This window comes from Equus caballus, chromosome 11 (assembly GCF_041296265.1).
Source record: "Equus caballus isolate H_3958 breed thoroughbred chromosome 11, TB-T2T, whole genome shotgun sequence".
Taxonomy (NCBI): Eukaryota; Metazoa; Chordata; class Mammalia; order Perissodactyla; family Equidae; genus Equus; species Equus caballus.
The window spans coordinates 6,626,513-6,646,471 of NC_091694.1; the positions used below are offsets into that span (position 1 = coordinate 6,626,513).

At 46.9% G+C, this 19,959-nt stretch overlaps 1 protein-coding gene across 29 annotated transcripts in view; it reads left to right on the top strand.

Moving 5' to 3' along the window:
- The first annotated feature begins 52 nt into the window (after nt 1-52).
- Nucleotides 53-19,959, top strand: part of SLC25A19 (solute carrier family 25 member 19) — a 36,816-nt gene continuing 16,909 nt past the window's right edge. For 14 of the 29 annotated variants that reach the window (XM_023652024.2, XM_070226918.1, XM_070226905.1 and 11 more), the window contains exons 1-2: nt 18,939-19,095; nt 19,513-19,565. The gene's annotated coding sequence lies outside the window, so the exon portion shown is untranslated. Of the gene's footprint in view, nt 383-18,532; nt 19,096-19,512; nt 19,566-19,959 lie in introns of those variants that run through there. The other 15 variants (XM_070226906.1, XM_070226907.1, XM_070226924.1 and 12 more) reach the window with 10 other exon arrangements.

Below are 19,959 nucleotides of genomic sequence, written 5' to 3' on the forward strand. Positions count from 1 at the left end.
TTTTCAATTCTCCTTTCTCAGAAGTGACCGTGTGTGAGAAGGAACTTTACACAGCACTGTCCTGGGGGCTGCGGTCTCTGGTCCGCCTAGGCCAGCTACTCCAAAGCTGAGCAGAAGTTTCCAAATGGGGCCATTTAAGTGGAAACTTAAGGCAGTGACTGGCAGCTTCACTGAGGCTTATGGCTCGACTTGACTAGTAGTGTCAGAATTACTGGGAAAATCCCTGCTTCTACACGATCGGTTTGGTCACAGGTGTCTTGGTGATTGTACCCCTGCTGACCGTGGATCTGTAATTCCTGGGAAGGCATCTGAGTGGGAGCATCTTTGGGAAGACCCAGCCATGGAACAGGTCAGCTGTGATTGGACTAAAAGCTACAAGTGGGTGAGTGGCCTTGGGGCTTCCTTGTAGGCGCCCACTCTTCAGAGGGCTCTGCTGCGGCTGGAGCTTGGACGCACCCTCCTGGGCTCACTGACATTCTTCATACTTAGTGACCTGGGAGTTTTAACAGAGGCTCGTCTTAAGACCTGATTGTGGAGGGGATGGTGGTGACAGCTCCCGCCACGTGCTCCGAGGCAGTCTGCCGCACCAGGGCTGCTTGGGTGGCAGGCCGGAAAGGCGATGGGCACAAGGGGCCTGCGTGTCCCTGATGCTTGGCCCCTTGACCTGCTCGCAGTAGGTGATCTTCAAGTCAGAACGTTTTGCTTTACCAAAGTGCCTGGATAACTAGGAAAAATGGAAGTAGAATTGTATTTACGTTCCTCGGAAATGCTTCTGACTCCTGAGATTCTGTGTTGACACGTAATGCACATTCACCAGATCTGAGCTCTGTTTTACACAGGAGAACAGGGAGAGAGTGGACACCCTCCTGGAGTGTGTGTTCATTTGGGGCCTTCTTAAACTTGGGCCTGGGGGTTACAAGCCCCTCACTCCAGCCGGAGCCCCGAAACAAATGAGTCCTGTGCTCGCTACCAAGATGGGTAGCATCAAAATCCTAAATTGCCACTATATCTTAGATTATTCATCCCCATTAAGGAAGTAGGAGTGCCACTCTGTGTACCGTCGGCACTGGTACATAAATATGAGATAGTGGTGTCGACTAACCCACCTGCTACTCAAGGCATTCTAAACACTACTTTTAAAAGATTTAACTGTGACGGAGTTCATTTAAAATGTAGACTGTATCCCTCCCAAAAAGATATTACTGAGACGGTCTTTCAAGATCTGATTCTAGCCCATCTGATAAGCGACACTGGTCTTGGGTCTCCAAAGACAGTCAAATGTTTTAATATCCCATCTCCTTGTCAGATGTGTCCAGAATTAGGTTTTTAGAAAGCACAGTCATCGCAGCTCTCCTCTGAGTCTGCAGTCACTTTATCAGGGTCTGCCTCCCTCCCAAATAACTTGCAACGTGAGTGAGTGCTATGACCTTGTGTAAGTGCCCTCACGTCTGGTCCCCGCCCGTGCCCCTCCCCTATTCCTGTCCTGTGCTAGGGAATCAAAGGGCATGGAGCGCCCCCTTTCCTATCTACCCCGTTTGGGGCTGGTGGAGCACTCCTGGGAGCGATCCACGTGGTGAACTTCATTCCTGGGGTGTGTGGTGTTCCCTTCCGACTCTGGAACTGGAGGCACCTCTCCCCACTCAAGGTAGAGGCTCAGGGGAGCTCATCTGTATCCTCCCCCAGAGCTTCAGCTGGCCTTTCCACTCCTACACTGCAGGCATTACTGCTCTGAGTCATCCTGAAACTGGAATTACCCGACTTCAGGCTTCTGTACTTGATATCGATGCGTTCTTTGGTAGTGATTCTTGTATTGGTATGCAAGCCGATGGATGAGAGAATTTCAGAGAGGAATTGTGGACAACACACAGTCGGGGGCGGGGGCAGGTGGGGCTTGAACCAGGTCTTGGGGGAGATTTTTCTAAATAGGACAAGTAGACCCACAGGGCAGGCAGTGCAGTGTTAATAGAGGTGTGTGGGGCCTGGGCAGCCTCCTGCAGCGAGGAAAGAGTCCAGGTGGGTTTGTGGGCCTTCAAACGTGGGCTGAACAATGCCACTCTCCCTGCTGACACACAAGCATTCCCTTGGTGTTGTAGATGAAGGGCGTGATCAAAGATGAGTTTTCAAAAGACCTCACTCGCAATGGTGCACAGGGCAAATCAGGATAGCCTGGAAGAAACTGTTGAGGTCATGGTAATTTAAGGGAACCAGCTCGGTTCTCGTTGCTTCTGGCCAGTCAGCTGGACTACGCGCCAGCCTCCTTGCAGCTCAGTGTGGCTGTGTGACAGAGTCTAGGCTCAGCTGGCCCAGGTGGTCCTCCACTTTCTTCCCCAGCCACCTGCTGGAAGCCAGAGGGCCAGTGGCGGATTCCACCAGCTCACCGCTACCCCTGACTTGAGTGAGAAACATCTGATGTACTGCGTCCCTGACATCAGGGGCCCTTTGTTCCCAAACATCACCCTACCCTGACTATCCAGGGACCACCTTGGAGAATAGTGAAGAGGGGAGGAACTTGAAAGGCTCAGCTGAGAATGTTAAGTTTGGGGGGAAGAAGTGGAATTGCTCATCATAATCTAAATATAAAGAAGCAGTGATGACAGCAAAGTTAAAGCTGACATGAGACCACCATCCGTACATCCTGGAGCAGACTTGGCCAACGCATTGGGGCCAAGCCCTGCTCCCCATTCCTCTCATTATTCTGGCCATCGCTCCTGTGCTCCTTGTTCCCTCACTGGGTGTTTGTCGAGATCGTCATGTGGTTCCTTCAGGCCTCTGCTCAAATATGAGTCCTCACTCCGAGAAGCCCTCCCTGAATGTAATTAGTAATCACCTCCCCTCCAGCACTTTCTATTCCTTACCACGCTGTTTTTCTATGTAGCCCTTATCGCTACTTCGCTGGTTTCTAGTGAGTGTGTAATTCTTCTTGCCCGTCTCCCCTATCAGGCTGTAAGCTCCTCAGGGCAGGAGGAACTCAGTCACTCTTGCATCCCTCGCACCTAGAAGAGTGAGTGAAACATCCTACATGTCCGTGGTACTCATCTGATACAAGAATAGTATGTCCCACACGCTGCTACGAACAAGGCCAATGGTGCCAGCATTCCCAACCTTACCGTCTGCGGCAGAAGGCAGCCAACTAATGACTCAGTGGGAGAAGTGGCATGATTAAGGGGAGCGTAGGAGTTTGGGGGACATTCAGCAGCCGCTCCCACCTGTCTAGAAGTCAGAGAAGATGAGACAGTTATGCATAAACAGAGAGCTGAGAGCTGAGCTGAGCAAGATGGTCGCTCTTTGGAGAGGAAGGAATGTGTTGCAGGCAAGAAAGCCTCAGGCAGGACGGCGCTGCAAGTTCCAGAGAGGGCGCAGTGTAGAGAGGGAGGGAGACCAGGGCCCAAGGAGAGGTTGGCGCAGGGGCAGAGGCCACATGAAGCAGGCCTGTGTAAGCCACAGGAAGGAGCTGGAAGTGGGGAGCTCTGGGGGGTTGGGGTTTTTGAATTTTTTTAAGGATAACTTGATTGAGATACAATTCACTTGTCATACAAGTCACCCACTTAAAGCATACCATTAATTGTTTTTTAGTATTATTCACAGAATTATGCAATCAATTTTGTTTATTTTAGATTGCCGCTGAGCTAACATCTGTTGCCAATCTTTTTTTTTTTTAATTTCTTCTCCCGACAGTCCCTCAATACGTAGTTGTATATTCTAGTTGTAGGTCCTTCTAGTTGTGGCATGTGGGACACCACCTCAGCATGGCCTGATGAGTGGTGCTAGGTCTGCGCCCAGGATCCGAACCAGCGGAACCCTGGGCCACCGAAGCAGAGCACGCAAACTTAACCACTTGGCAACGGGGCTGGTCCCTATGCCATCAATTTTAGAACATTTTCATCACCCCCAAAAGAAACTATGTATTCATTATCACTCACTTCTCATTTTCCTCCAACCCCTTCCAGCACCTGGCAACCACCAGTCTTACTTTCTGTCTCTATGGATTTGCCTATTCTGGACATTTTGTATAAACGAGATCATGCAATACGTAACCTTTGGTGTCTGGCTTCTTTTGCTCAGCATAATGTTTCCAAGATTCATCCACGTGGTGGCACGCATCAGTACTTCATTCCTTGTTATGGCTGAATAATATTCCATGGTAGGGATAGACCACATTTAGTTTGTTCATTCGTCAGTTGATGGACATTTGGGTTGTCTCCACTCTTTGGCTGTTATGAATAGTGCTGCTGTGAACATTCATGTGCAAGGTTTTATGAAGACACACCCTGAAGAATTTTAAGCAGAGAACTGTGGAGAAAGGGGGCAGTGAAAGAGACTGTGGCACTTCTCCTGGTGAGAGAGGGGGCGGCGGGAGGAACAAGGAGAATCTGGTCGGTTTGAGCCATGTTTACGTGGGAGATAAAGGAAAGGAGAGGTAGCAATGACCCCTCGGATCCTTGGTTGAGCAATGGGGGACCAGTGGTTGCTGTTGATTGAGAGGACCCCTAGAGGAGGGGGTGGGTGGGGTAGCGAGAAAGGCCTCTGGGTTGAATTTGAGGTGCCCGTGGACAGACGTTTGGGAGCAGGAGATGTGCTCACTTGGAGCTCAGGAGACAAATCTGAACAAGGGACCCAAGATCAGGGGCTGTGTGCGTGGAGGTGGCCCTGAAGCCACAACCCTGGGTGAGACCTCATGCTCTCCACTCTCCATGAGGGAAGGGGGCAGAACAGGGCGCTGAGCCCTGAGGAAGGCCAGGCCCCGAGGACTGGCCAGGGGAAGAGGAGGAAGCAAGAAGAGGCCAGAGAGGCAGGAGGCGAACCAGGGCTGCACAGCACGGGCCAGCTGTGTGTCTGGGGATGCTGCTGCCAGGAAACCCCGCCTGTGGCCGTCCGCGTGCTCCACCCTGTGTCTTCCTTCAGATGATCCAGATTGTCCCCTAACTGCCCTGTCACGCCTTTTCTCTTCCGATGAGAATCGTTCCCCCTCTGCCAGGTTGTTGGGAGGACTAAGTGTGGACTCCTGACTCTCGGAGTGGCACAGTACAGGGGAGAGTGTCAGACTGGAGTCACGAGACCCAGGGCTTTATTCTCAGCTGTGTGACCTCAGGCAGGGCCCTTAACCTCTGATCCCTTCGTTCATCTGTTTGAAAAACAAGCGGCGTTTCCAGGTTGGCCTGCGGATCCAACATGATTGCATGTGTAGGTGTTTTTCAAACTCTTAAGTGCAATGGGACTATACTGACTATGATCTTGGCATTCAAGGCCTTTTACAGTCTGAGCCTGGTCCAGTTTGCCAACTCTTTGGCCCTCTAAGTCCTTTCTGAGTGTGTCCCTTGCTTTAGCCAGCATCCGCCTTTTTCTCTGATCTCAGGCCAAGGCCTCTCTTTCTCTCTTGTCAGCTTATCCCCAACCTGACATGAGAACTGTCTCTACACACCCCACATCCTCTTAGAAAGCTTTCCTGACCAGCTCCCAGTGAACTCTTGCTCCACCACAGTCTCAAACCCCGAATACCTGTCCCCTCCTCCATTTTATATGTCTCTTGTCTGTTTGCCCAACTGAGGAGCTACTCCCTGAAGACAGGACCGCTCCTTGACCTGTCCTGCGGCCCCACCCTCCTGCCCCCACCCAGCCTGGAGCCCTGCTTCAACAGCCACATTGCCAGTGGTGGTCGATCGCATCTGCAGCCAGGAACAGGAGAGCAAGGGTTAGGACCCCAGATTCTGGGGTGGCCTTGGATAGGTCACCTCCTGTACTTTGGGAGTAACTGGGTAGGTAACCTTAAACAAGTTACCTTTCTAAGCCTCAGGTCAAGAAATTTAGGCTGATAAAAGAAACTGTCTGAGGATTGCACAGGATAATGTGGATTAATCAATGCTAGCTCCCACAGCTGGTGATTCATTCTCTCAGCCCAACTCTGGCCAACCCTGTGCCCACCCATGACTCTTGTTCTTATTGAGGGCAAAAGAATTCATCCAGGGCCTGGCCCCGTGGCCGAGTGGTTAAGTTCTCATGCTCTGCTTCGGCGGCCCAGGGTTTTGCCAGTTCGAATCCTGGGTGCAGACATGGCACCTCTCATCAAGCCATGCTGAGGCAGCACAACTAGAAGGACCCACAACTAAAAATACACAAGTAGGTACCAGGGGGCTTTGGAAGAAAAAGGAAAAATAAAATCTTTAAAAAAAAAAAGAATGCGTTCATATTTTCATTTTTTTATGTTTAAATCTTTGATCCATTTGAAGGCTCTCCTGGTAACCGGTGTGAGCTTGGATCCATCTATCTTTTTTCCAGATGGCTACCCGGTTGTCCAGATAGTATTTATTAAAAGGTCCGCTGTCAGCTCTCAGATTTGAGAGGATGCACCTTATACACTGAATTTCTCCATGGTGGGGTCCTGTGTCTGGGTTTTCTGTTCTCTCGCTCTGTCTATCTGTCTGTCCCTGGAGCTGTGCCTGGCGCACTCGGCTAGTTCCTGAGGCTTTACAGAGGTTTGATGTCAGATGGGCCCTTCCTCCCCCATGGCTCTCCCTCTCCTGTTCTCCTGGCCCTTCTTGCTTGTTTATGTTTTTAATGTAAACTTTAGAATCAGCTTGTCTAGTTCCAGAAAAAAAGCCTCTGGGTGTTTTTATTTGGATCATGTTGAATTTATAAACTACCTTCAGAAGAACTGACATCTTTATGATGTTGGGTCTTCTATCCAAGAACATGGCACGTCTTTCCAGTTTCATGTCCTTTGGGAACGTCTCAGAGTTTTCCTCATGGAGGTTTTGCACGTTTCTTGTGATATTTGTTCCCAGATATTTTATCTTTTCTGTTGATATTCTAAATCAGATCTTCTCTTCCATCATACCATCTGCCTGGTGGTGGTTTGTATGGGGGAGGTATTGATTTCTCGATACAAATTCTGATCTTATTTCCCTACTGAATTATCAGACTGTTGGAAGTGGTTTGGCAGTTGATCTCATGTGGACAAAACTGTGTCTGAATCTCACATTTAAACCTCCTGGTAGGCAAGCTCTGAGGAGGTTCTTCCACTGCTTCTAATCTCCCTGCACTGGAATTGGGCAGACAAAATTAGTCTAATGAGCAAATGACTGAGGCTGAGAGATGGAGGGGCTGTCTTAGACGAGATGCTTGATTACTCCTAGAATGAAATCTGTTTAAAAACTTATTTGAACAAAATTCAAAATGTTTTGTTCTGAGTAAGTGATGTAAGTCCTTCTACAAAGGTTTTCTGACCATAAAGTTGCTCTTTCAAACACTTTTGTAGCCTGAAAAAAGTAACCTGTTGGGAGAGGCTACTTTTCTCAGAACAAAATGTCACATCTGTCAGGATGGCTATTAGCAAAGAAAAAAAAAAAGGAAAAGGCAAAAAGCAAGAAGTGCTGGCAAGAGGGTGGAGAAATTGGAACCTCTGTGCACTGTTGGTGGGAATGTAAATTAAGGCAGCCGCTATGGAAAACAGTATGGAGATTCCTCCAAAAATTAAAAATAGAACTACTATATGATCCAGCAATTCCACTGCTGGGTATACATCCAAAATAATTGAAATGAGGATTCAAAGAGATATTAGAATTCTTATGTTTATTGCAGCACTGTTCACAATCCCCAAGCTGTGAAAACAACCTAAATGTGGGTCAACAGATAAACAGATAAAGGAAATGTGACACACACACAGAGGAATACTATTCAACCTTAAAAAAGATGGAAATTTTGCAATATGTGACAACATGGATGAACCTTGAGGACGTTATTCTGAGTGAAATAAGCCAGTCACAGAAGGACAAATCCTGCATGATTCCACTTGTGCGAGGTTCCTAGAGTAGTCCAATTCATAGAATCAAAGAGTAGAGTGGTGGTTACCAGGGGCTAGGGAGAGGGGAGATGAGTTTGTAATCAATGGGCATAAGGTTTCAGTTAAGCAGGACGAATGAGTCCTAGAGATCTGCTGTCTAACACTGACCCACAGTCACCAAGAACATATCGTACACATGCACATTTCAGAGGGCAGATCTCATGCTAAGTGTTCTTACCACAATAAAATTTTTAAAATTTAGAAAGAGATAAAGGAACACTGTTGGCTATAATAGCTGGTTGTAGAACCTCATGGAAGGGGGAAAATAGTAAATATGCATGTGAAGAGAAAAATACTCTTTGCAAAGCTCCCCAAGGATTCTAATGCCGAGATGCTGTGCTCTGGCGCATCCTCCTCCGTCTATAGGCGGAGGGGAACGGCGCCCAGAGGCAGAGGATGAGGGTCCTGCCTGAGCCCTTACAGCCTCACCCCTCCCTTGCGCAGTGGCCTTGATTTCAGCACTGGCAAGGACCAGACCAGCAAGAACATTGTCTTCCTGCTCTCCATCTGCACCCCTCACCCCAGGAGTTGAAAACAAAGGGGTAAATGCTTATTAAGCATTGCTGGGGCCGCCCCCATGGCTGTGTGGTTAAGTTCGCGCACTCCGCTTCTGCCGCCCAGGGTTTCGCAGGTTCGGATCCTGGGCACAGGCATGGCACTGCTCGTCAGGCCGTGCTGGGGTGACATCCCACATGCCACAACTAGAAGGACCCACAACTAAAATATACAACTATGTACTGGGGGGAGTTGGGGAGAAAAAGTAGAAAAAAAAAAAAAAAGCATTACTAACAAGGGGCCAGCCCTGTTGCCTAGTGTTTAAGTTCGGTATGCTCTGCTTCGGCAGCCCCAGTTCAGCTCATGGGCGTTCACCTACACCACTTGTTGTTGGCCATGCTGTGGTGGAGACCCACATACAAAATAGAGGAAGATTGGCACAGATGTTAGCTTAGGTTGAATCTTCCTCAGCAAAAACAAAAAAATTACTGTCTTTTCCTCCAAACCCTTGCTTCCTTTTCTGCCCTGGTGAGCTGGTCTGAACATAAGAAAAAAATGGCCAAAGTTCCCCCCTTCCACCCTCTACTCTCAGACTCCCAAGGCAGCCAGATACTGCAGGAAAAGCTTTGAAGTCTGTCTCACTCAGCTCATGAAGGGGGGCTGCTGTGACAAAATACCATAGACCAGGAAGTCCGAGATCACAGTGCCAGTGCCAGCAGATTTGGTACTTGGTGAAGGCTCTCTTCCTGTCTCCTCACCCTGACCTCACAAAGCAGAGGGAGGTTATAAATCTCATCATGGGAGCCCCGCCCTCATGACCTCATCTGAATCTAATTACTCCCAAAGGCCCACCTCCTAATACCATCACCTTGGGGTTAGGGCTTCAACATATGGATTTGGGGGGACTCCAACATTCAGTCCATGACAACGTTCATAAGCCTAGCTCTGGACCCTACTAGTTGTGTAACCTTGGGCAGGTTACCTGACACCTCTGAGCTTGTTTCCTCATCAGTATGATGGGATACGATGTCTGCCTCCTAGGGTTTTAGGGAGAAGTGACTAATATATAAGATGTCAAGCACAATGCTGGAAGTATGGTACTTGCTCAATACACGTTCCTGTTTATCTGTGGCACCAAGGCTGTCTGGCTGCCATTTTTCCTCTTTCCTCTTCTATGGTAGTAGAATGCCCAATTTTTAGCTTGTACATGGCCACCCAGAAGAAAGACCACCTGTATCAACCACTGTAGCAGTTAAGCGTGGTCATGTGACTAAGTTCTGGCCAACAGGATCCAAGCAAAAGTCTCATGAGGCAGCTCCCATGGGAGGCAACCTCCCAGAGCCCCTTTCTCCTTCAATCCTTCCTTCATCCTGCTGCTTCATCATCCATGTGGTGTCTGGAGTTCCAGCTGCCGGCTTGGGCCAGATATAAGGGCCATACCCTAGGATGGTGGCCTGGTTAACGGCAAGGGGTCTGTGCCCCTGGAAAGTTTATGGAGATGGCTGCCCAAGCAGCCTTGGACAGGTTACCCTGGACTTTGATGAATTTAAGCCACTATTAAGTGACTATTGTCACTTTTCTGGCAGCTGAATCTAATCCTGATACCCTACTGTTCATGCCTGTCTACCAAGTGGCCAGTCCCCACATTCCCTGACATCTCTTTTTCTTCAGAATTCAGGGGGCCTCAAAAGCAGGCGTATCCCCACCCCAAAGGTGAGCAAAGAAAGACGTCCAAAGACACCCCCACAATCTCTCTCTGTGCAGCCCTCCCACGTGTATGATTCTCCTCCGCTCCCCATTTCCCTATCTCTAAACACCTTCAGAGGGGTGCAAGCAGGTGAGAAAGAGGAGTATCATTTCACTCTGAGCCAGAGTGGGGTCCTGCTTCTTCCATCCCTGCACTCCATAGTACCTACTGAGCATTTTAGCCTGGGTCTGTGCCAGGCGCCAGAGACAGAGAGATGAATAAGAAAATTACCAAACATCAACCTTCAGGGAGCTCAAGACATGTGGAGGATGCTGAGCAATAATCTGTCTCAGGGCAGGTGTGGGCCCAGGTGAGGTGAGGGGGACCCCAGACTTGGATGGAGTCAGGAAAGGCTTCAGAGAGATGCTGGAGGAAAGAGAAAATTGTATACGCAAAAGCATATGGCATCAAAAAACCCAGAAAATAACAAGTACTGATGAGGATGTGGAGACATTGGAACCCTCATACATTGCTGGTACGAATAAAATTGCTGTGTAAACCGGTTTGGTGATTCCTCAAAAAGCTAAACATACAGTTACCATGTAATCCAACAAGTCCAGTCCTAGGCATGCGCCCAGAAGACCTGGAAACGGGTCCAAACAGATGTTTGTATGCCAGTGCTCACTGCAGCATTATTCACAAGAGCCAAAAGGTGGGATCAACTCGAGTGTCCATCAAGAGATGAACACATAGGGGCTGGCCCCGTGGCCGAGTGGTTAAGTTTGCGCGCTCCGCTTCAGTGGCCCAGGGTTTCACCAGTTTGGATCCTGGGCGTGGACATGGCGCCGCTCATCAGGCCATGCTGAGGCGGCATCCCACATGCCACAACTAGAAGGACCCACAACTAAGAATATACAACTATGTACCAGGGGGCTTTGGGAGAAAAAGGAAAAATAAAATCTTTAGAAAAAGAGATGAATGTATAAACAAAACATGGTCCATATGTGCAAGTAGAATATTATTCATCCATATAAAAGAATGAAGTTCTGACATATGCTGCAATGCGGATAAACCTTGAAACATTATTCTAAGTGAAATAAACCAGACACAAAAAGACAAATATTGTACGGTTCTACTTTTATAAAGTATCTAGAATAGTTAAATCCATAGAGACAGAAAGTAGATTAAGGTTACCAGGGGCCAGGAGGAGGAGGGAACTGGGAGTTATTGCATAATGGGTACAGAGTTTCCCTTCGGAGTGATGAAGTTTAGAAATAGATAGTAGTGATGGTTGCACAACATTGTAAATGGAATTAATGCCACTGAATTGTACACTTAAAAGTGGTTGAAATGGCAAATTTTATACATACAGACATATATATCTCCACACACACCCAAAAGCACATGGGCTCCTGCATGTTGAATTCTAGAAGGAGCAAACATGACCACAGGACCAAAGCCAGGGTGGTCTAGGGTAACGGCTGACCCTGAGGCTGGGGGCCTGGGGTGCAGAGTACAGGAGCCCATGGATTGCTCTCATATTTCTCTCATAAGGTCAGCACTGTTCGGGTTTCCCTTGTGGTTTCTCTCTTACTGCTTTATCTTCTTCCACTCCGAGCACTGGATGATGTCATTCTGCTCTCAGAAGGGTTGGATGAAGAGAGCAGGATGTAACATCACAAAAGACTCGGATGTTTTGAGACATCCATGTTGTGGCGTGTTTCTGTAGTTCTCTCCTTTTATCACCAATAGTGACCCATTGTGTGGATATACTGCATCATATAGTGCTCTGTTGATGGACGGCTAAGCTATTTCCAGTTTTGGCTGCAATGAATATTCTTATAAAATCTTTTATAAACATATTTTCATTTCTCTTGGGTAAATGCCTAGAAGTGGAATTGTTGGGTCATAGGTGTATACATGTTTAACTTAATATGAAACTGCCTGACCTTTTCCCACGTATTTGTACCATGTTACAGTCCCACGGGCAACGTACGAGAGTTCCAGCTGCTCCGCAGCTTTGCTAACGTTTGGGCGTTACCAGTCTTTAATTTGAGCCATTCTGGTGGACGTCTGATGGTATCACATCGTGGTTTTCATTTGCACTTCCTTTTGACCGATGTTTTGCCCACTTATTGCCCATTTGTATCTTTCTTTGTGAAATATCTGTTTAAATCTCCGTCCTAATTTGTTTACTGGGTTGTTCAATTTTTCGTTGTCAACTTTACTTCCAGATTTAAAGTTCCCAGAAGTAGTCATCCTTGAGTTTGGTGGGACCAGAAGTCATGGGGGAAGGTGTGGTCTGCGGTTGACACGGGGCACACTAACCCTTCCTTTGTGATAGAGCTACACCCACTGTCTCCCTCTGTGCCTCTGGTGGTGAGTGAAGACCGGCTTGCCACAGTCATAGCAGAAAACACCTCCTCAGGGAAGCTCAGAAATGAGTGATGGGTGAGGTGTTGTCATCCACCAGGTGGACGATCTGGTCAGAGAGAACCGACTGGTGACAACCAGAAATCTGGAAGCCTGGAGGCCCCTCCAGCAAACTTGGAAACGTTTCTCCTTGGGCTGATGCTGACATTCCCTAAGGCCTCTTGATATTTGGCTCTGCTGAGAACAGCAACAGACAAAAATTGAAACGCTTAAGAAATCAGCTCTTGAAAGTTACTGGACAGTGAATCCTCTTTCTGTTTTTTTTTTTTTTTTTCTTGGTTAGTTTACTGGTGTTTGGTCATTTGCTGAGTGAATCTGAAAGGATGAAAAAAGGAACTGGATCAGAAGTGCCTCTATCTTTGTCCCCTGCAGTCAGTCTGTCAGAACTTCCTCCAGAATCCTCTAGCAGTTATTGGTTTTTCATGACTTTCTCAAACTTATAGCCCTAAAGTTTGAAAAGTAAGTAAGTAAATAAAAACAATGGAAACTTACAACCACACAGAAACCTACACACAGAAACCTGGATATTTATAGCAGCTTTACTCATAGTTGCTAAAACGTGGAAGCAACCAAGATGTCCTTCAGTAGGTGAATGAATAAGCTGTGTGATACGTCCAGACAGGGGACTGTTATTCAGCGCTAATAGGAAATGAGCTATCAAGCCACACAAAGCTATGGAGGAAACTTAGATACATATTACTAAGTGAAAGTCAGCTCCAGGTGGGAGGAAATTCTGATTTGCTCATTATGATATCCCCAGTATCTAAAACAGCATCTGGCCATACAGACCCTCAATAAATACTTGATAGGAAAGAAATGATGGGAAACAGAGGCCCTTCATCTCACCCTGAATCATCGGAAAGGAGAAAGAAACAAGGGCAGCCCAGGGTGGTCAGCTGAGATGCGGTTCCCTGATTCAGTGTCTCTCCAAATGTGGGCCACCAGCCAAAATGCTTTTTCCCGGGCCCTATCCTGGATCTGCTTGGTCAGGATGATTGTCCTTATGCAGGGGGTAATCTGCATTTTTAAATAAGTATCCCAGATGATTCTTGTATCAGCTGAAGCTGAGAACCCTTGAGCTGCTTACTAAAATGCAGATTCTTTTTAGGCCTGTAGGAGTCCAGAGGCAGCAAAGGCTTGGACACCTTGTAGTCCAACCCCTTCGTCTTTATAGAGAAAGTGCAGCCCAGAGAAAGGAGTGCCTTGCCAAGGAGCCACAGCAAGTCACCTCCTGGCTCTCAGGGCTCTTCCAGATGGCATGGCTGACCAACCCACTCAGACAGTGAGAGATTCTTTTGCCTCTGATCGAAAAGATCTCAGGCTTAGGCAGCTGATAAATACCAGCTCTATTTGGTGGAGGCTGAGGAGGTATTTACTCCCTCCGAGGAGGCGGGGGAAGTCCAAAGGAGCTTTGAATAGGTCTTTTTAGGGTAAATGTTGATGAGGTCACAGAAGGATTCACTTCCCCAAGCTGACGGGAACCGTTATTTTCCGGTTTCTCTTTTCACATGATATGATCTACTTAGCATATTTAACTTAAAATGAAATCACCAGATTTCAAATATGCAAAAACTAGAACCAGGGTATAAGCCCAGGGAAACTGGCACCTGCCACTAATCTCATCTCAGCTTGGCCACCAATTTGCCATTTGACCTTGAGAGATGCTAGGTGCATCGCCTAGCCCTCTGGGCCCTGGCCCCTGGCCATGAGTCTTTCCAGTTCTCATGACCTGTGGTTCCCTGAGGCGAACTCACTCTACAATTAGCCTGTAGCCAAAAGTCCTGCTGGCTTATCTGTTGAATGACCACTGGGAGGCCTATTCTAAAATGTGGGCTTGTTCTTGTCCAGGAGAACAAAACAAAACCAAAGATCTCAATCGTGAAGAGGTTATCTGGAGAGAGGTTAGGGGTCACTCCACAAAACCGATGGAAAACGGAGATATAATACAGAGGCTGGGGTTTCATAGAGAAATAAGGCAACCTCTAGGTAAAGAGACGGAGGAAGTGAGTAAGGACACAGGTAGCCCTGAAGGGCACAGTGGGGGACATTTTGAAGAAGGGCAAGAAGTCAAATTTCTGTACCAGGCTCTGCCTATTATGGGCCACCTTAACATTTTTAACTATCCTTTTCCCGTGTGGACAATGCTTATCAGCACTTATGTTGAGTGAAAAAAAGCAGAAGTCAAAATTCTGTGTACATATTAAGAACTGATTTTCAACAAAGGTGCAAACGGCAATTCAGCGGAAAAAGAACAGATTTCTCAACAAAAACAGTGCTCCAGATGCTGGAACAATTAAATATCCAAATGGAAAAAAAAAAAGAGAAAACAGAAGAAAAAGAACTTCAAATCTGTATCTCACACCATACACAAAATTAACCCAAAATGGATCAGAGACCTAGATGTAAAACCGAAAACTATAAAATTTCTATTGGAGGGGCTGGCCTGGTGGTGCAGTGCTTAAGTTCACACGTTCCGCTTCTTGGTGGCCCGGGGTTCACCGGTTCAGATCACGCGTGTGGACGGCACTGCTTGGCGAAAGCCATGCTGTGGCAGGTGTCCCACATATAAAGTACAGGAAGATGGGCATGGATGTTAGCTCAGGGCCAGTCTTCCTCAGCAAAAAGAGGAGGATTGGCAGCAGATGTTAGCTCAGGGCTAATCTTCCTCAAAAAAAAAAAAAAAATTCTGCTGGCCCCGTGGCTGAGTGGTTAAGTTCTCGCGCTCCGCTGCTGGCGGCCCAGTGTTTCGTTGGTTCGAATCCTGGGCACGGACACGGCACTGCTCATCAAACCACACTGAGGCAGTGTCCCACATGCCACAACTAGAAGGACCCACAACAAAGAATGTACAAGTAAGTACCGGGGGGCTTTGGGGTGGGGGAGGAATTCTATTGGAGAACATAGGAGAAAAATTTTTATGGTTTTTGGCTAGGCAAAGAATTCTTAGGTATGATACCAAAAGCATGATCCATAAAAGGAAAAAGCAAATCAATAAATTTGACTTCATTAAAATTAAGAACTTCTGTTCTTTAAAACACAAGCCACATATATAATGAGAAGGGACTTATATCTAGAAAATATAAAGAACTCTCAACATTCAATAATAAGAAACAAAATAATCCAACTAAAAGTGGGCACAAGATTTGAACAGATACCTTACTGAGAAGATATATGGATAGCAAGTAAGCCCATGAAAAGATGCCCACCATCATCAATCAATAGGGAAATGCAAATTAGAACCACAATGACTTACCGTTCCATATCTATTTAAGTGGCTGAATTTATAAAGAATGACCTTGCCAAGGGTGTGGAGGAGGTAGAACTGTCATACTGCTGGTGGGAAAGTCAAACAGTACAACCACTTTGGAAAATAGTTTGGCAGTATCTTAAAAAGTTAAGTATACGCTGACTATACTATCCAGACATTCCACTCCCAGGTCTGTAACCAAGAGAAATTACACAGAAATTAATGTCCATACAATGACTTATATATGAAAGTTTACAGCAGTTTTATTTGTAATAGCCAAAAACTGGAAGCAACCCAAATGTCCATTAACAGGTGAATGGATAAATAAATTGCTGTATACCCATACAATGGACTATTACTCAGCAATAAAAAAGAATCAGTTAATGATACACACAACATGTATGAATCTCAACATAATTACGCCAAGGGAAAGAAGCCAGATGAAAAGAATATCATGTATGATTCTAATTATATAAAGTTCTATACAATGCAAACTAACCTAAATGACAGACGTGACACGAGAGATTGCTTGGGTAAGGGGGAGCGAGAAGAGAGGGCAAGAGGGAGGGAGAGCAGAGGGGCATGAGGGATCCTTTGAGGTCATGGATATATGCTCACTATCTTGGGATGATACATACCACATGTCAAAACATAAAATTGTTCACTTTGAATACATGCAATCAACTGTATGTCAATTACACCTGAATAAAGCTGTTTTAAAAATTGTGATGAGCCTAGAACATCTCATCATACCAAAAAGCAAGGAAACTAGTCATTTTGTCAAAAGGATTCAGGTGCCCACTTGAATAGGCATCAACTGACCACAGATGCGAAAATATGAGCATCAATTAGGATAATAAGTACAGTAGATCAAAAGAGAACAAATGTTTAAATCCATGTGTTCATAACAATAGATATAAAATATGTTATGTATTCACAATGATAATAATAATAAAAAAACCTCATTGATCAATACCCTTTCGAAGATACTAGGGAATGAATTATTTTGAAAACTGCTAACGGAAAGAATCACACATTTACCCTGCCTTTCTTATGTGAAATGTACCTCATGTAATCAATTAGCCAATGAAGGGACATTCCTCTTCACAGGCAGTCCAGCTAATAAATGCTGAAATGATATCGCCATTTACAAACCCTAATCAATACCATGATCAGTAATAGCTGCAAACATCACAAAATGAGAGACAAGAAGGCATTATGATTCTCCTCATGGAAGTACACAAAGCCACGTAGGTAGTCTTGTCCAAAAAAAAAAACCAGTCCTGAACTGATCAGACCTTTTAGATCTGACTACCAGTATGCAGAGGGAACACAGGGGATAGAGGGAGATGCTAAAACAACCCCACGGAGATGCCACCAGCAAGATCCAGACTGAGGAAAACGCTACAGGGTAAACTAACTAGTTTCTTAAAAAACAAAGAGAGAAAGAAAGGAAAAGAAATAAAAGAAATTGCAAGTGAAAAAGAGAGGAAGAGGGACCACAGATTTAAAATGACTTAAGAGAGACATTACCGAGCTGCAATGTGTGGCCTGAACAAACTGGGGGGTTTTTTTGAGGAAGATCAGCCCTGACTAACATTTGCCACTAATCCCCTGAGCTAACATCCATGCCCATCTTCCGCTACTTTATATGTGGGACGCCTGACACAGCATGGCTTGCCAAGCAATGCCATGTCCGCACTTGGGATCCGGACTGGCCAACCCCAGGCCGCCAAAGCAGAACATGCGCACTTAACTGCTTCGCCACCCCGCAGCAGCCTGGGGTTCGCTGATTCAGACCCCACGTGGGGACGTGGTAACGCTTGACAAGCCGTGCTGTGGTAGGCGTCCCACATATAAAGTAGAGGAAGATGGGCACGGATGTTAGCTCAGGGCCAGTCTTCCTCACCAAAAAGAGGAAGATTGGCAGCAGCTGTTAGCTCAGGGCTGATCGTCAAAAAAATAAAAAAGAAATTTATAGGTCAATTAGAGAACTGTAAACATCTATTTGATATTTGATGATATTAGGAAATTATCATTTGTTGATTTTGCAGGGGGAGGTGACAGTTTGGGGGACATGTTTTAAAAGGAGAATGCTTGTCTTTTAAAGCTACACTCTGGGGCTGGCCCGCAGGGGAGTGGTTAAGTTCATGCGCTCCACTTCCGGGGCCCAGGGTTTCACCTGTTCAAATCCTGGGCACCGCCTTAGCACTGCTCCTCAGGCCATGCTGAGGCAGCATCCCACATGCCACAACTAGAAGGACCCACAGCTAAAATATATACAACTATGTACTGGGGGGCTTTGGGAAGAAGGAAAAATAAAATCTTTAAAAATAAAATAAAGATACATTCTAAAGTGTTTACTGGTGAAATAATTTGATATCTGGTTTTTACTTCAAAATAGTGTTTTGGGGAGAGACATCGGTGCGAGTAGAGAGGAAACAAGATTGACCATGAGGCGGTTAATTGTTGAGTAATGACTACATAAGGTAGTTCATTAGGTTATTCTCACTACTTTTGTATATGTATGAAATATTTTTAAGTTATGCAGTAAAAATGTTTTAAAATTGTGCGTCAAAATGATTGCACTAATGTGGAAAATGCAATTAAAAAATCAGGAAGAAATACTGTCTTGCAAAACGCTGATGCCACTTGCGTGAGAGCGGAAGGATGAGTCATTTCCCCCTTCACTTCTACATTTTCTGTAATATGTCTCTATATTTTTATAACGAGAAATTAAACATATAAGCCCTAGAGGGAAACCAAGCCTCTGTTTTTGCCGCCCTCGTCTGGGTCTTAAAAACTCATCTATTCTCTCCCCCACGTCCTCCAGGTCTCTGCCAAGCTTCCCGCCATCTTTTCCAAGTTTAGATTATCCGGGTTCTAGAACTACGAGGGTTTTGAGGGAAGTGGGTCAAACTCAGCTTCCACCGGCCCGCAGGCCGATCGGAGCCACACGCCACTTCGCACCGCGATCTCCAAAAGCGCAGCCTGCCTTCGGGGCCCGCCCCCTTCCGACGTCTGGGTGACATCCACGCACGCGCGCGTAGAGGGCCTACATCTCCCAGGAGGCTCTGCGCCTCGCAGGGGGACAGCCTTGGTAGCGGCGACTACATTACCCAGCAAGACCTTGCGGGAGGCGTTGGTCGAACGTCGAGTCTACAACCATTGGCCTAGCGTCTGTCGGCAGCTGCGCGGTGATTGGCTCAGGAGGCCGTCAGTTACAGCAGAGAGCAGTTGAGTTTTACTGTTACACCGCGTGAGGAGGGAGGGAGGGAAGAGCGCGGGGATCCCGGCCGCACCCTCCGAGCCGGGTGAGTGACCTCTACCTCCGCTCTCCTCGCCGTCCGCTTGGGAACTTGCACCCTCGCTCCCGGGGGGAGCACACACGCACAGGTACTCGCAGGGGGCCAGGGACTGTACGCACGTGTCACGCCTGACCTTAGAAGCATCTCGGGGACGCGGGAGGCAAAACCCCGCACACACCCAGGGCACCTGTACACGCGGGTGCCCACCTCGCGGGCGTCTTCTAGGACTCGGGGAGAAACACACGCCTTGAGGCACACCTGACACCTGTGTCCATACGCAAGGGCATCTGCAGAGACCCCCAGCTGAACACAGCACACAGGCTCACCGCGGGGCACCTGCATACCCGAGCACCGGGGGCTTCCGCAGTAAGAGAAGGGGAGTGGCGAAGGCAAACTCACACGCACACCCCACCGGCCGTGCTGCTCTCGCCAGCGGCTCCCCATCTTCTGGGTGCTGTATTATGTATATCATGCATATAATCATGTTTCATTTTTGTCTTTTTAGATAAATATCGAGGCTTATTGGTACAAGAAGGAAATTTTGAACAAGCAGAAAAAGTAAGGCCACCATCGGACTATATTTAACCAGCCCTTTCACGTGTATAAGACTTCTACCTTTTTTACAAAGCTTATCATATGTAGTATCTTGCATGATCCCCCCAGAAATCTGGGCTAGGCAGGGCAGGCATCATGCTCATCTTCCAGAAGAGGACACAGCCTAGGTTAAATAAACTTGCCCAAAGTAAATGAGAGAGGCAGGACTTGAACTCAGGCTTCTTGATCTGAGGTCCAAGGTTATTTCCAGCTATGGAGAGCTGCTTATTTATAGAAATGCCTCCTTGCCCCAGACAGGCAGGGAACTGACAGGGCTTAGCGTGACCTGAGCAGTCCCTGCATAACCTCTAACCTCGGGAGAGGCTTTGCCTCATATTTAAACCTGCCGCATGTTTAA